The sequence below is a fragment of the Coturnix japonica genome, chromosome 1, assembly GCF_001577835.2.
Source record: "Coturnix japonica isolate 7356 chromosome 1, Coturnix japonica 2.1, whole genome shotgun sequence".
Taxonomy (NCBI): domain Eukaryota; kingdom Metazoa; phylum Chordata; class Aves; order Galliformes; family Phasianidae; genus Coturnix; species Coturnix japonica.
This window is the reverse complement of record NC_029516.1, coordinates 175,072,231-175,084,204: the sequence shown is the minus strand read 5'-3', so window position 1 is coordinate 175,084,204 and position 11,974 is coordinate 175,072,231. Positions and strand designations below refer to the sequence as shown.

At 48.5% G+C, this 11,974-nt stretch overlaps 1 long non-coding RNA gene across 1 annotated transcript; it reads left to right on the top strand.

Moving 5' to 3' along the window:
* The first annotated feature begins 7,232 nt into the window (after positions 1 to 7,232).
* On the top strand, positions 7,233 to 11,786 carry LOC107308652. The gene is made up of 2 exons (XR_001552870.2): positions 7,233 to 11,247; positions 11,345 to 11,786. It is a non-coding gene; the product is annotated as an uncharacterized LOC107308652 (long non-coding RNA).
* The last annotated feature ends 188 nt before the right edge of the window (positions 11,787 to 11,974 follow it).

Genomic DNA, 11,974 nt, shown 5'->3' with positions numbered 1-11,974 from the left:
GTGATGGAGCTGCCCCGAGGGGCTGCGATGGAACCGTGTGATGCTGGAGAGGACATGGAGCAGCCCGGCCATCGGCACCCACCGTTTGCCTTTGTGGATGGGGAGGAATAAGGGTGGGGGGGGGGTTGTTTTCAAGCCCCGAAGGAGAAACGTGTTCACCCCCCACCCCCCCTTCCCCATAGTTTGGCAGGAGGCCGTGTTGTGTTGTGTGTTGTGTTGTGTTGTGTTGTGTTCTGTGTTGTGTTGTGTGCTGTGTTGTGTTGTGTGTTGTGCTGGGTTGGCACCAGTTGGATTTGGGGGGGTATGGGAGCCCCTCGGTGGGGTCTCTGCGCCTTGTAGCCCTGCAGGGAACTCAGAACGGGAGCTCCCAGCCAAGTTTCACCTTTTCTTCTCGTGTCGGAATGGAAATGGGAGCGATCCGCTCCGTGCTGCTGCATGAGGGTCGTTCCCATCCCTGTGTGCGGCTCTGTGGGCTGGAAGGAATGGGGTTGCATTGGAGAGAGGGGGGAAGGTTGCGAATCCCTACTGGAAAGTAGGATGGAAATGGCCCTGCTGGGGTCGGGGATGGCACCGTGGAGCCTGCAGGCTGTGAGATGTGGGCTGTGTTTGATCCCATTGAAGTTATGATGGGTTTGGGATCATTGCTTTAATGCTTGGCTATTGGCACTGCGGTGTCGGGGCAGCTCTGGGTTGGTTGTGCCATAGGGGTGCTCAGCATCGGCCCCATGTGCAGCACAGGGCACTGATATCATATACTGAAAAGGTTTAGTGCCAAGCTGGGGTTTATTCCATTTTAGATACAGTCTCGTCTCTTTTTTACCTCCCCCTATGAGGAGCTCACAGGTCACGCATTGCCACAGCCTGAATTACCTTCATAGTGCATCCCTTTGGTGCTGAGCTCTATGGATGGGCACAAGGAGCAGGAAAGGGCTCTTTTCTTCCTCCCCTCCTTGACAAAGCCATGTATTATGAAGCAGAAATGAACCCCAGGTGGTCCTGTTGGTGTTGGAATCTATATATGCTTTAGGATGCGGCCGTGTGTGTTTGTTTTCGATGCTAAATAGAGATGGAGGAATCTCAGGCTGGTTTTTCTGTGGGTGAATGTGAATGATGGGGAACATCTATAGGGAAACATTCAGCTGGACTGGATGAGCTACAGAGGGGGTTCTTTTTTTACCCTTTATCTTTGCAGTTGACCTGCAAAGGTAAAAAGGAAAGTAGAGAAGGAAGGTAATGATGCTCCTGGTGCTTCCAGGTTGTTTCTCAGGCAGGTGGAAGCTCTTGGGTGAAGCACTTCGTGTTTGATTCAAGGTGGTGTGTGCTCATGGTGAAGCTTTGGGGGCAGTAGTTGTGGGTTGGCATTGATGTTTGACCTTGGAGGTCAGTGGAGGTGCTGGGTTGGGAATTGGTTTTATATACAATGAAGTTCTGAACAGAGGCAGAGGACGGGCTGAGACCTTTGTGCCCCCGGAGCTTAGAAACCTTCGTTGTTCCACCTGTAAAGCTCTGCTCGTTTCCAGTATCAACCCACTGGGACCAGGAGCTGATGAGGTTGTCAGAAAGGAAACGCAATCTTTATGTCTTCCTTTCTGAGCTCCCTCTTCCCTTCGGTCTGGATTATGGTCCTCATTTGTCTTCTAGTCATGCTTTTCGAGCTTGATTGTATCCGCAGAGGCTCTGATTTCCTTTTCCGCAGTGCAAGAGCTCCGTGTACTTTGTGTTTCTTCCATGACCCCCCTTAATCTCCCTTTGCAGAGCTGAGGCTCTCAGCGGTGCCGTGGCTCCCATTGTGTGGACTGGGGGGGAACAAACATCAGTAGGTATGACATGGTTTGCAGGGATGGGGCTGAACCTGATCATCTTAGAGAGTCGCAGAATCTCAGTTTCAAACCATTCCCCCTTGTCCTATCAAGGTGTTTATGGAGCATTGGCCAACCCTCTTGAAGTTGGGTGCTCTGAGCATGAACCACACTTCGTTCTTTGTCCTGGGCTCCAAACAGGAACGTGAACGCACAAATCTGAGTCATTTCCAGATGGGTTCCTCCTTGTGTTTCTTCTCTTTCCTGTTGGAACCCTGCGGGGAAGCCGCGATGATGATGAAGGTATTTGTGGCGCGATGCTTTGCTTTCAAAGAAATGCACAGGGAATGAGACGGCACAACTGATCAAGTCAGTCATCACAAAGGCCCCCGTGCCCTGGTGAGGTGCTGGTTTACATTTGGCTCTGCTTTCTCCCTTCCATTTTCCTCTCCTTGAAGGAAATGGTCTAGAAAGCTGGCGGATGGGAAACGGTCTAGAAAGCTGGCGGATGGGAAAACAGAAAGAGGGTTTATCGTAGCTCTCGTATAATGACTTTCTCAACAGAACAAAAGGATGTTGGAGTGTGTTTGTTGACTGAGCATTTATGAGTCGTGTGCCTTAGCAAGGGTTGGAGATTGGGGAGGATTACTGACAGCAGGCCTGGAATATTTCATGAGAGAGAATGGACCAAACTGGCAGGGAAAGAAGAGACGCCGTCGTGCCCGCTGGGCACATCTAATCCTTTGATCAAATGGATGCAGACTGCAGCAGGAGCCAAACCAGACCTTCCTATCTTGGATTTCTCAGTATTTTTTTGTTTCTGTTGAACTTAATCAGAAAGTTCTGGCTTCTTTTAGGGCATCAAACTCTTCTGTTTGTTTATGGATCAGGAGTTAAAGCTCAATATTTGGGCTTTGACTTTGGCATCGGGCACCCAGCTCCCCAGATATGCTTGAACTATGGGCTGCATCATTCTTATGTTGGAACCACACCATGAAGAAGAGCTGCCTTTCCCCATTTCCCTTTGGTTCTTTACATGTGGTTGTGGAGGAGATGGAAGCCCACCTGTCCATTAAAGTCAAAAGTTGTCCGTGCTCTTCCCAGCAGCTTTCAGGGGGTGTTGTTCCAGCAGGTAAGTTGGCTCCTGTTCTGCAGCTCATCCAATGCAGTGTGAAACCTTGGACTTAATTACAATCTGCGTATGGATATTTATTGTGGATTTATGGAAAGCACAGTTTGGAAGTGCTCTCTGGAAGGTGATGATGTTAAATGCTCATAGATGGGTTCGTGGCCCAGTGTGTTGCTGGAGAAGCTCACTGCTGCCTGAGGGAGGACTCGAAGACACTGGAGCATCTCCTGCCCTTGGGATGGATGGACAAGGCCGCTCACTGCCATTGCTGGGTGTATTTCATTGAATGATAGAATGGCCTGGGTTGCAAAGGCCCACAGTGCTCATCCAGCTCCAACCCCCTGCTGTGTGCAGGGTCACCAACCAGCAGCCCAGGCTGCCCAGAGCCACATCCAGCCTGGCCTTGAATGCCTGCAGGGATGGGGCAGAGCAAGAATTCATTTCAAACCTTAGATCCATTTGGTTGATGGGGTTGGTTTCCTCTGTGGTAGCAGAGTTACGCTGTGGGCTGTAGTGATAAATGTGGCATCGTATCTCTTCTCATCTGAGTTTCAGTTTTTTGTTCTTAATTCCTTTGCGTTGAGCTCAACCCTGGTTTGGTTTGACGTGGAGTTTTACCATCGAGGAGCGATGCCGTCAAGTGCTTTAAGCTCAACTCTTTGAAAGGGCAGATAACAGCAGGACAAGGGGAAATGGTTTGGAGTTGAAGGAGGGCAGATTGAGGTTGGATGTCAGGGGGAAGTTCTGTACTATGAGAGTGGTGAGGTGCTGGAACAGCTGCCCAGAGGCTGTGGATGCCCCGTCCATCCCTGTTCATTCTGTTCATGTCCTTTTAAAGTCGAGATCAGGTCTGCTTCACTTCTCCCTTACTTCATTCACAGCTGACATCTGCCTCAGTTATCATTACCCAACTCATCCTTTCACCCTATTCTGGCGTTCTGTTAGAAATACGCATCTTCTCTGTATTCCTCCAAGTTCCAGAAGAGATTGAAGAGGGACCCGCAGGCTCTCAGAAGTCAGAGGACTCTTTGAAGTCTCCCAATGCCTCTGAGGCCCCATTCATTGCAATGTGGAGGGGGTGGACACTCAGGAGACCCTTCAGCCCATTCCCCTCTTTGAGTTAAGGCGAATGTGTATCTAGAGCATCCCAGACACGTGTTCTTCTGATTCTCCCCTAAAATATACCAGTTTAGAAGGCACCTCAGCCTCCGTAGGTAGATGGCAGTTGTTGCTTGGCTGCCACTTTAGCTGAAAGCTTTTCCAGTGTCTTCACTTGGCAATATTTCTTTGGCAGATTGGGATGCTTTGGTCCATAAGATATAACCCATCCTTGTTGTCTCCATCCTCACTGGTAGGAGTGTTGTGGTCTCTCCATCAGCTTCCCCCCTCCTGGGCTGAATGAGGACCTTTAATCTGTACTTACACATGACTATGTTCTAAACCTCTTCATGCTCCTATTGCTTTGCTCTGTGCTTCCTTCCCTCCATGCACAGCCAGCATTCCACAGCCCAGCAGCCTCCCTCACTTCTCTGCATCCCCTCCCTATTGACTTCCATTGGGCTCTTCTGGTTCGACTCCATTTGATCTCATGCTGTTAGGTTTTTTTTGCCTTATCCTGCGGTTGCTTTCATGAGGATCCCTTAATCATTTCTCAAGCATCTTTTCCATTGATTGCAATGGGGGCTCAAGCTCTAATTTGCTTTAGGAGCTTTTCAGAGCTTCTCTCTTGCAGCCGTTTCCTCTTTGATCCCAAAAGCACTTGGAGAGTTTGCGGCTGAATTGAAGTGGATCATCTATATGCAAATTCCTTCATTATTTATTTTTTTTCCCTCCTCTAAGTTATATTAGGAGAAAATCAACATCTTCCGAGCGACGCCTGTTTTCATCACGTCGATGTTTCATTAAGATGAGAAGTGAAAAGCACAAACGTCATCCCGCTTTAAATCAATTATTGAAATCAGGACGGTCTGAAGCCGTGATTGAACTGCCAGGCCTGGATGGATTGAGATACAAACCTGCTCTTCTGGACTGCAAGGACCTGCGCCCCAGTGCTTCACCATGGCTTTATTGGCTCTAATGAGGCTGATTTTGGTGCTTCTACATGGTATTACTTATACACGAGGCTTTGTACCCCTCCAATCTCCTCCATAGCCCCACCAGCTCTCTGTCAGCCCCACTTGTGTTGTGTGGTTGTATACCAGAGCCTGTTACCCATCTTCTCCCACCATAACACACTGAGTTGCTGCCTCAGCACTCATTATCTCTGTGTTGCTGATACATGGAGCAGAGCTGAGCCTTCCTTCCCACCATGGGGCTGTACGTTGCAGCCCCCACTTCTCTCTCCCACCTGAACACTGTAGGACTCCTGGCTTTGGAAGCACAGTCCCACCCTCATCTCACCAGGTTTGTTTTGTCCTTTAACTCACAGCGATTCCATTTCTCCCTGCTTGTTGTTCAGACTCACATCTATATATAGCAACAGAAAACTCATTTTCTTCGCAGACCCTCTTGCTCTGCCTTTGAACCTCATTTATCCTTCTGCGTCCTTCTCTCCTGTTTAGCTTATTCCTTTCCCGGATGCATCAGCACTTTCCTCTGGGAAGGTGTCTTTCTAGTTGGGAAGATGCTGGCTCTGCAGTTAATGATCTCCGTGTTCCCTGCAGAATACTTCCATCGCTCAAACCCAAAGATTCTCAGCAGCAGCAGGAGCTGCTGTCGTGCATGAGAACAAGTTAGCAGCCACTCGCAGACTCCTGCCTACTCAGGAGGCAGCTCCTACCAGATCCTGCTTAGGTTTCTCTTGGCACAATTCAGCTGGAGCATGGGGAAGAAGAAAGGCTGGCATGGTACCCTGCAGAGACTGCCAAACCTTGACTTAGACTTTCCTTTTCAGTTCTTTTTCCAGGTTCCCTGCAGTATTTTTTCATCTGCTCCATTCCAGCTGATGGAAAGAGCTGCCCGTCCCCATGTGTTCACTGGCTTCTTTTGACCAGCATAATTAACCACTATTTGCTGTCCTCTGTCAAAAGAGGAGGTCGATGACAGTCAGGTATCTCTTGGAGCTGACCCTGCTGTTTCACAGGGTCTGTTTGCAGAGCCCATTTACACTGAGCACAGCCTAAATCAAACAGCAGGAGACGAGTTTGCTCGGTATTCAAGGTCATTTTTTCCTGCCAGCACCAAACACGCACATATGCACACATGTACACATGGAATGATAGAATGGATTGGGTTGAGAAAGGTAATAGGTATTACACCATGGGGAGAAGGGCAGATCTCACAGCTGGAGAATCCAAATCATAGAGTCACAGAACAACAGAATATCACAGATTCATATTATCACAGAATGGCTTGGGTTGGAAGGGACCTCAAAGAACATGAAGTTCCAACCCCCCACCACATGCCATTAGCCTCCATGTCTAATACTAGACCAGGCTGCCCAGGGCTCCATCCAACCTCCAGCTTGGAAGGGATCACCGAGCCCCACACAGCACTGGGGCTGCACTGGGTTTGGGGATCTTGGAGATCCTTTCCAACCTCAGTGATTCCATGCTTCTGTGGAAGGAAGGAAATGTTCACTGCCCATTGATGCTCATCCAGTTGGGTTCCTCCATTGCTCTCCCTATGGAGTCCTTTTTAAATGGAGTTTTTAAATAGCACCGAGTGTGTCCCACTTGCACAGCGATGGCTTCTGCCTGATGTCAGCCCTGCAGAGGTTGTTCTGGTGTCTCACTCGTTTCATTTCGCAGTTCAGGCTGATGATGCCTTTGATCTGTGAAGCTCTTGATATGGATCTTATCTTTTTGCAGCCCTCTTTCCCCGGATGGTGCTGGCAGCCAGGATTAGCAGGGCTTACTTCACCACCAATCTTGTTTTTCAATCTCAAAGACTCGAGCACAGTTTCCCCCTGGGGTGGAGGTGGCAGCGATGCTGGAATACGTTGCTCTGTGATATCGGGACTTTCTGGCTATCAAGATAAGCTGCAGGGCTTACAGATCACTGGAGGCAATGGGAGGAAGCGGTTTGTCTGTAGTGGTTATAGGTTTTATCTGACTTTCTTATGATTCTGCCTATTTATGATTCTTGCTTTGTATGTGAGTTTCTATTAACCCAAAGACAGTGGTATAAATATGGGGGAGACCATTCTGTATTCTTTGGCCTTTGGTGTCCACACGTCTGCAGAGGGTGGTGACGCACTGGAACAGGTTGCCCAAGGAGGCTGTGGATGCCCCATCCCTGCAGCCATTCAAGGCCAGGCTGGATGTGGCTCTGGGCAGCCTGGGCTGCTGGTTGGTGACCCTGCACACAGCAGGGGGTTGGAACTACATGATCAACGTGGTCCTTTGCAACCCAGGCCCATTCTATCAATGGAGCTGTGGCAGTCCTTGTTCATCACAGGGAATGGCACCAGGTAGCCCTTTCTGCATCCCTTTCAACTCGATAGTTCAATGATTCTCACAGTAGGGACAATTCTTCTGGTATCTTCTGTGATCCTGTGTTCTTCCTACCAGGACAACTCCACATCCTCCCCCTCCTTCCTATCCCAATAGGAGAGCAGACACCAGGAGCAGAAGGATCTCTGCATATAGTAAAAGATGAGTAGAGAAGGGCCTGGATATTAAATAGGCTTAAAACATGCTCTTAAAACAAAACCTGGACGCTTTGTTGGGAGATGAGTTGTTTCTCTGAGTCTTTTTGTGTTGAAATCATGCAATGAGAGTGTCCATTTTAAGGTTATTGGGGATCATCCAGCGTCGTTTCCTGGTATTTAGAGCGGAAACGTGTTGGAAATGGAGCAGGATTGTGAGAGCTGTGCTTCCTGCCAGCTGTAGGCTGAGAGGTTGTACATAACAGCACATCCATCTCAGGTGGCCTGAATACAGCAAGAAGCAGAACAGAAGGTAGAAGAAACAGAGACTGTGTTGGAGATTCAGGCTGTACCAGAGCTCCCAAAGTACCACCATCCATAGGGATACCTTCTCTTCTTGTGGTTGAATGGATCTCTCATGGGGGAATAAAATAGCCACTGTTGCTTCAAATAGTGTTTCAGAGCACTTATGTGTAACCAGCCCCAATGGTTTCTTCTTGCTTCGATTCAAGCAGTGATGGAAGGGATTGAAAGGTCAGCGATGCTGGAGTTGGTGATACAGCGATAGATACGGTGATAGAAAACAAACAAACAACAAACGCGTTTCTTTTGGGTTTATGAGTAAGGAGACAGAAAGGGAACAAGGCTGCTTTTGGCTCCTGTGACTTTTCCTGCAGGAAGGTTGGGTACGATTTCCATTTGAACATCTTGAAATAGCTCCTGGCTGAGTTGGAGACGAGCAGAAGCAGCGTAAAAATAATCTGAGGATCCAAGAAAACACAGCAAGGGGAAACTGGTTGGTTTCCAGGGAGCACCGGGCTGCAGTAACATCACAGAGGGAAGGCAGCCAGCACTGAGTGTGTCCTCTCATCTGCCTGATGGAAGCACGGCTCACATCACTGACCTGCAGGGAAATCAGGTAGTTCAGGTTTGAACAGGGTGTAGCTGTGATGGGGAGGTGGGCTGCCTTCACTAATGGATAACGGAAGGGAAATGTCCTCAAGGATTATGAAGCTCCAACCACAGGCAGGGCCACCAACCTCCATATTGATACCAGCCCAGGCTGCCCAGGGCCCCATCCAAGCTGGCCTTGAACACCTCCAGGGATGGACGGGGCATCCACAGCCTCTCTGGGCAGCTGTTCCAGCACCTCACCACTCTCATAGTGAAGAACTTATCGCTCCTGTACAAGGTGGCACTGTGGGCAGGGCAGTCCTTGGCTCTCTGCTCACATTAGCTTCCCTGAAAGCAAGCACTAAAAATACTGCAGGGCACGTTGTCACTATCGGGAATGGCATCATAGAGCTGAGAGCGAAGGGGAGAAGTATCATATTTAGTTATAAAGGGGGTTGTCTCAGAGCTGGGTGATGCAGGAGGAGGACTGGGTTGTTCTGAATGTGGTGATGGGTGGTGGCTGCAGATCTTCATTTAGGATCAGCGGAGGGAGGGGTTTTTGGTTTGCAGCCACCTATAAAATGGCTATTTACAAACTTTCTTCTCCGAAATGATCTCACCCTCAGTGTTTAACTCTGGTGGAAAATAATGTGGAGGGACTTGCAGTGATGGAGTCTGGATTGCAGCAGTGGAAGTGATGCAACAGGGATACTGGAAAGCATGTGAGCAATGAGACAAAGGCTCTGTGTGAACCTGCACAGTGTTGTTGGGTGTCTCCAGAGCTGCTCTGGTCATTGATCCCAAGCCCTTTTCAAACCACTTCTCAATGAATCTAACAGTGCATTAGTGAGCTTTGTCTGCATGTGAAACCGCCCCATTCGTGCTGATTGGAGCGATATTTGAAGTGATGTAAGAATAATTCAGCTGTATCATCAAGGGAGTCAGCCCTAAATAAATGATAGGGAAGATGAGCAAGCGTTTGGATAACAGGAGTGAGCTGTGAATGGGTTTGACCTGTTTTCTGAACGCTGCGATGAGATGGATGAAGGCAAAACCATTTGGCTCAGGGACCAAAACCACCTAAAAGAGAAAATGAGCAGCTAAGGGAAGAGAGCAGAAGGGTGCAGGGAAGAGCCTTCGTCATGGAAGAAACTGGGATGGGAGGCTCGACACCGTACCTACCCATAGAGATCTGCTATAGGAGACTTAAAGCTGGTTCATGGAATCCAGATAGTCCCTGTTTTGTTCTTTTTAATCCATTAAAGAGATCATTCAGGCATTGATTTCAAAGACTGACGCCTTATAGTGGTGTAAGGATGTGAGTTCTTAGAAAGCTGGGGAAAAATAGAGCTGAAGGAGTGGGATGGTGGGCATAGAATCATAGAATCACAGAATTATCAAGGTTGGAAAAGACCTAGAAGATCCAAGATTGTGAAATGCCATTGCTGGACTCTCATGTCCACTCTTTGCTCAGTTACTCCTTTAGTTGTTTGACTCTGTAATCTCAAGGGCATTTTTACATCAAGTTTTGATGAAGTGCTGTGGAAAAGCAGGTGTTATAATATGGAGCTGTGTGGATCCTTAGGGATTTAACAGCAAGTGCAGACCTCCAGTGTTAATGGGCTGGTGTGATGCATTGGAAGGGACTCGTGCAATCACAGTTGCATGCAGCCACTTACTCCAAGTGCCAGCTTGGATTTTAACCCTTTATAAAGCACTTGATTGTTGGGTATTACAAAGAGATGTGCCCCTCCTTGGAAGGAGTCTAAGAGAACCCCGCGTTAATTGGGTACAAACCTGAGTGTGGTTTATTTAAATGAAGATTAAGTGATCTATTCAACGACTTCAGGCTCCACCTGAGACACACACACCTGTATTTGGCTTCCAGAGGATTTTCCTCATTAATTAGGAGCGCTTTCCTTGTGTTGTTACTTAATTGGATGCCACCAGGAACCTGATGAGACAATGAAGTGGTCTTAATTGCATCCAAACGCAATGCACGATGCCTCACGTAATGGGCTGCTCCGTGGCACGACCTGCTGCTTGTTATCATCTACTAATAGCAATAGGAATCGCTCAGATTAAAAACAAAGGAGCCCATTAGATTCGGTACGTCGTTAATTAAGCACTCTCCTGTAGACAGCTCCCCTATTTGTCATGCCTCACATAAGAAGTTTGCCAAGTTTGGTAACGTAGGGTACTACATTAAGATGCTCTTCTCCACCTTGTGGGGGTGGGTTGGGGATCCCGTATCTCTTCTCCAACCTGAATGATTCTGTCGTTCTGTGCTTTTATGCTTTAAATACGATTTAGCTGGGAAGTATTGGGAATGGTTGGACTAGATGATCTTCTAGGTCTTTTCCAACCTCGATAATTCTGTGATTTATCTTTTGGGGATGGTGGGACCAAGAGTAGAAGAAGGAGGAATAGAAGGACCCTTCCCCATGTCGTGCCTGTGCCTGATCAGCTTTCCCAAACAGCAGGTCCATGTGTTGATGCCATGAATTATGGATGTAGCTGTCGTCACCCACAGAGCTCTGAATGTCTGCTTGGAGTTAACCAGTTCTAGTCAGCACTAGACAGTGGAATACACCCAAGATGTTCTCTCTTGGAAATGAGCCCTGGGCAGCCTGGGCTGGTATTTAATGTGGAGGTTGGTGGCCCTGCCTGCAGTGGGGGTTGGAGCTTCGTGATCCTTGAGGTCCCTTCCAAGCTGGGTCAATGATTCTATTGTTCTGTCTGCTGAGATGTAGGCTTGTCCTTAAGGAAAACATGGGATTAATTGGCTGGTATCCTCACAACCAACCTGTGCCAGCAGGAGGAAAGACTTTACGAGGGTGGGTAGTGACAGGACTTTCCTTTCTCCTTCCCTCCCCTTTTCACTCTTTGCAGTTGGTTTTATTTTGCATCCTCAAACACTGACTTCTGTTGCAGGTTCTTATTGCAGGCTGTGAGTGGAGAGCTGAGCAGCAATAGGACTGCAACGGAGAGCACCAGGCTGCTCAGCCCAAATAAAAGCTCCGTGCCTTGTTAGAAGGGGGGTGTTGTTCTCAACCAGCACCACCAACCATGGAAGGCAATGCAGTCAGGTGCTGCTTCCCTTTATTGACACCAGCAGTTCCTAGGAGTATCAGCTCCTCAGCAGAAAGCAATTCCAGCATCTGTTTGAAATGCAGCGTAGGGATCTGTTTGCCATGTGATTCATCTCAGCATCAAAAGCCAGGCTGTGAATTTGGCTGGGCCGATGGCTGGTTTCCTCTTCGTCGCTTCCAGGGCTGCGGTGGGAGCTGCTGACATTCCTCTGCACACAGCCCTGGTTGTTCCAGGAGATCCGTGAATGCAGCACTGCTTAAAAGGAAAACAAATGTTCCTCTGGGTTTGGGGGTCTGATCCTCTCATTGACTCCAGCACGGAGCTGGGTTGGGATTGTAACGCTTTGAGCTCTTTTAGTCTATGCGTGAAGCCAGCAGGAGAAATAATAGTAGGGGGGGGTTGGAGAAAATAAGGTCAGGTAGGAATATCGGATCATCTGGGCTAATTAGGAGTAAATTAGATGGCACAAAT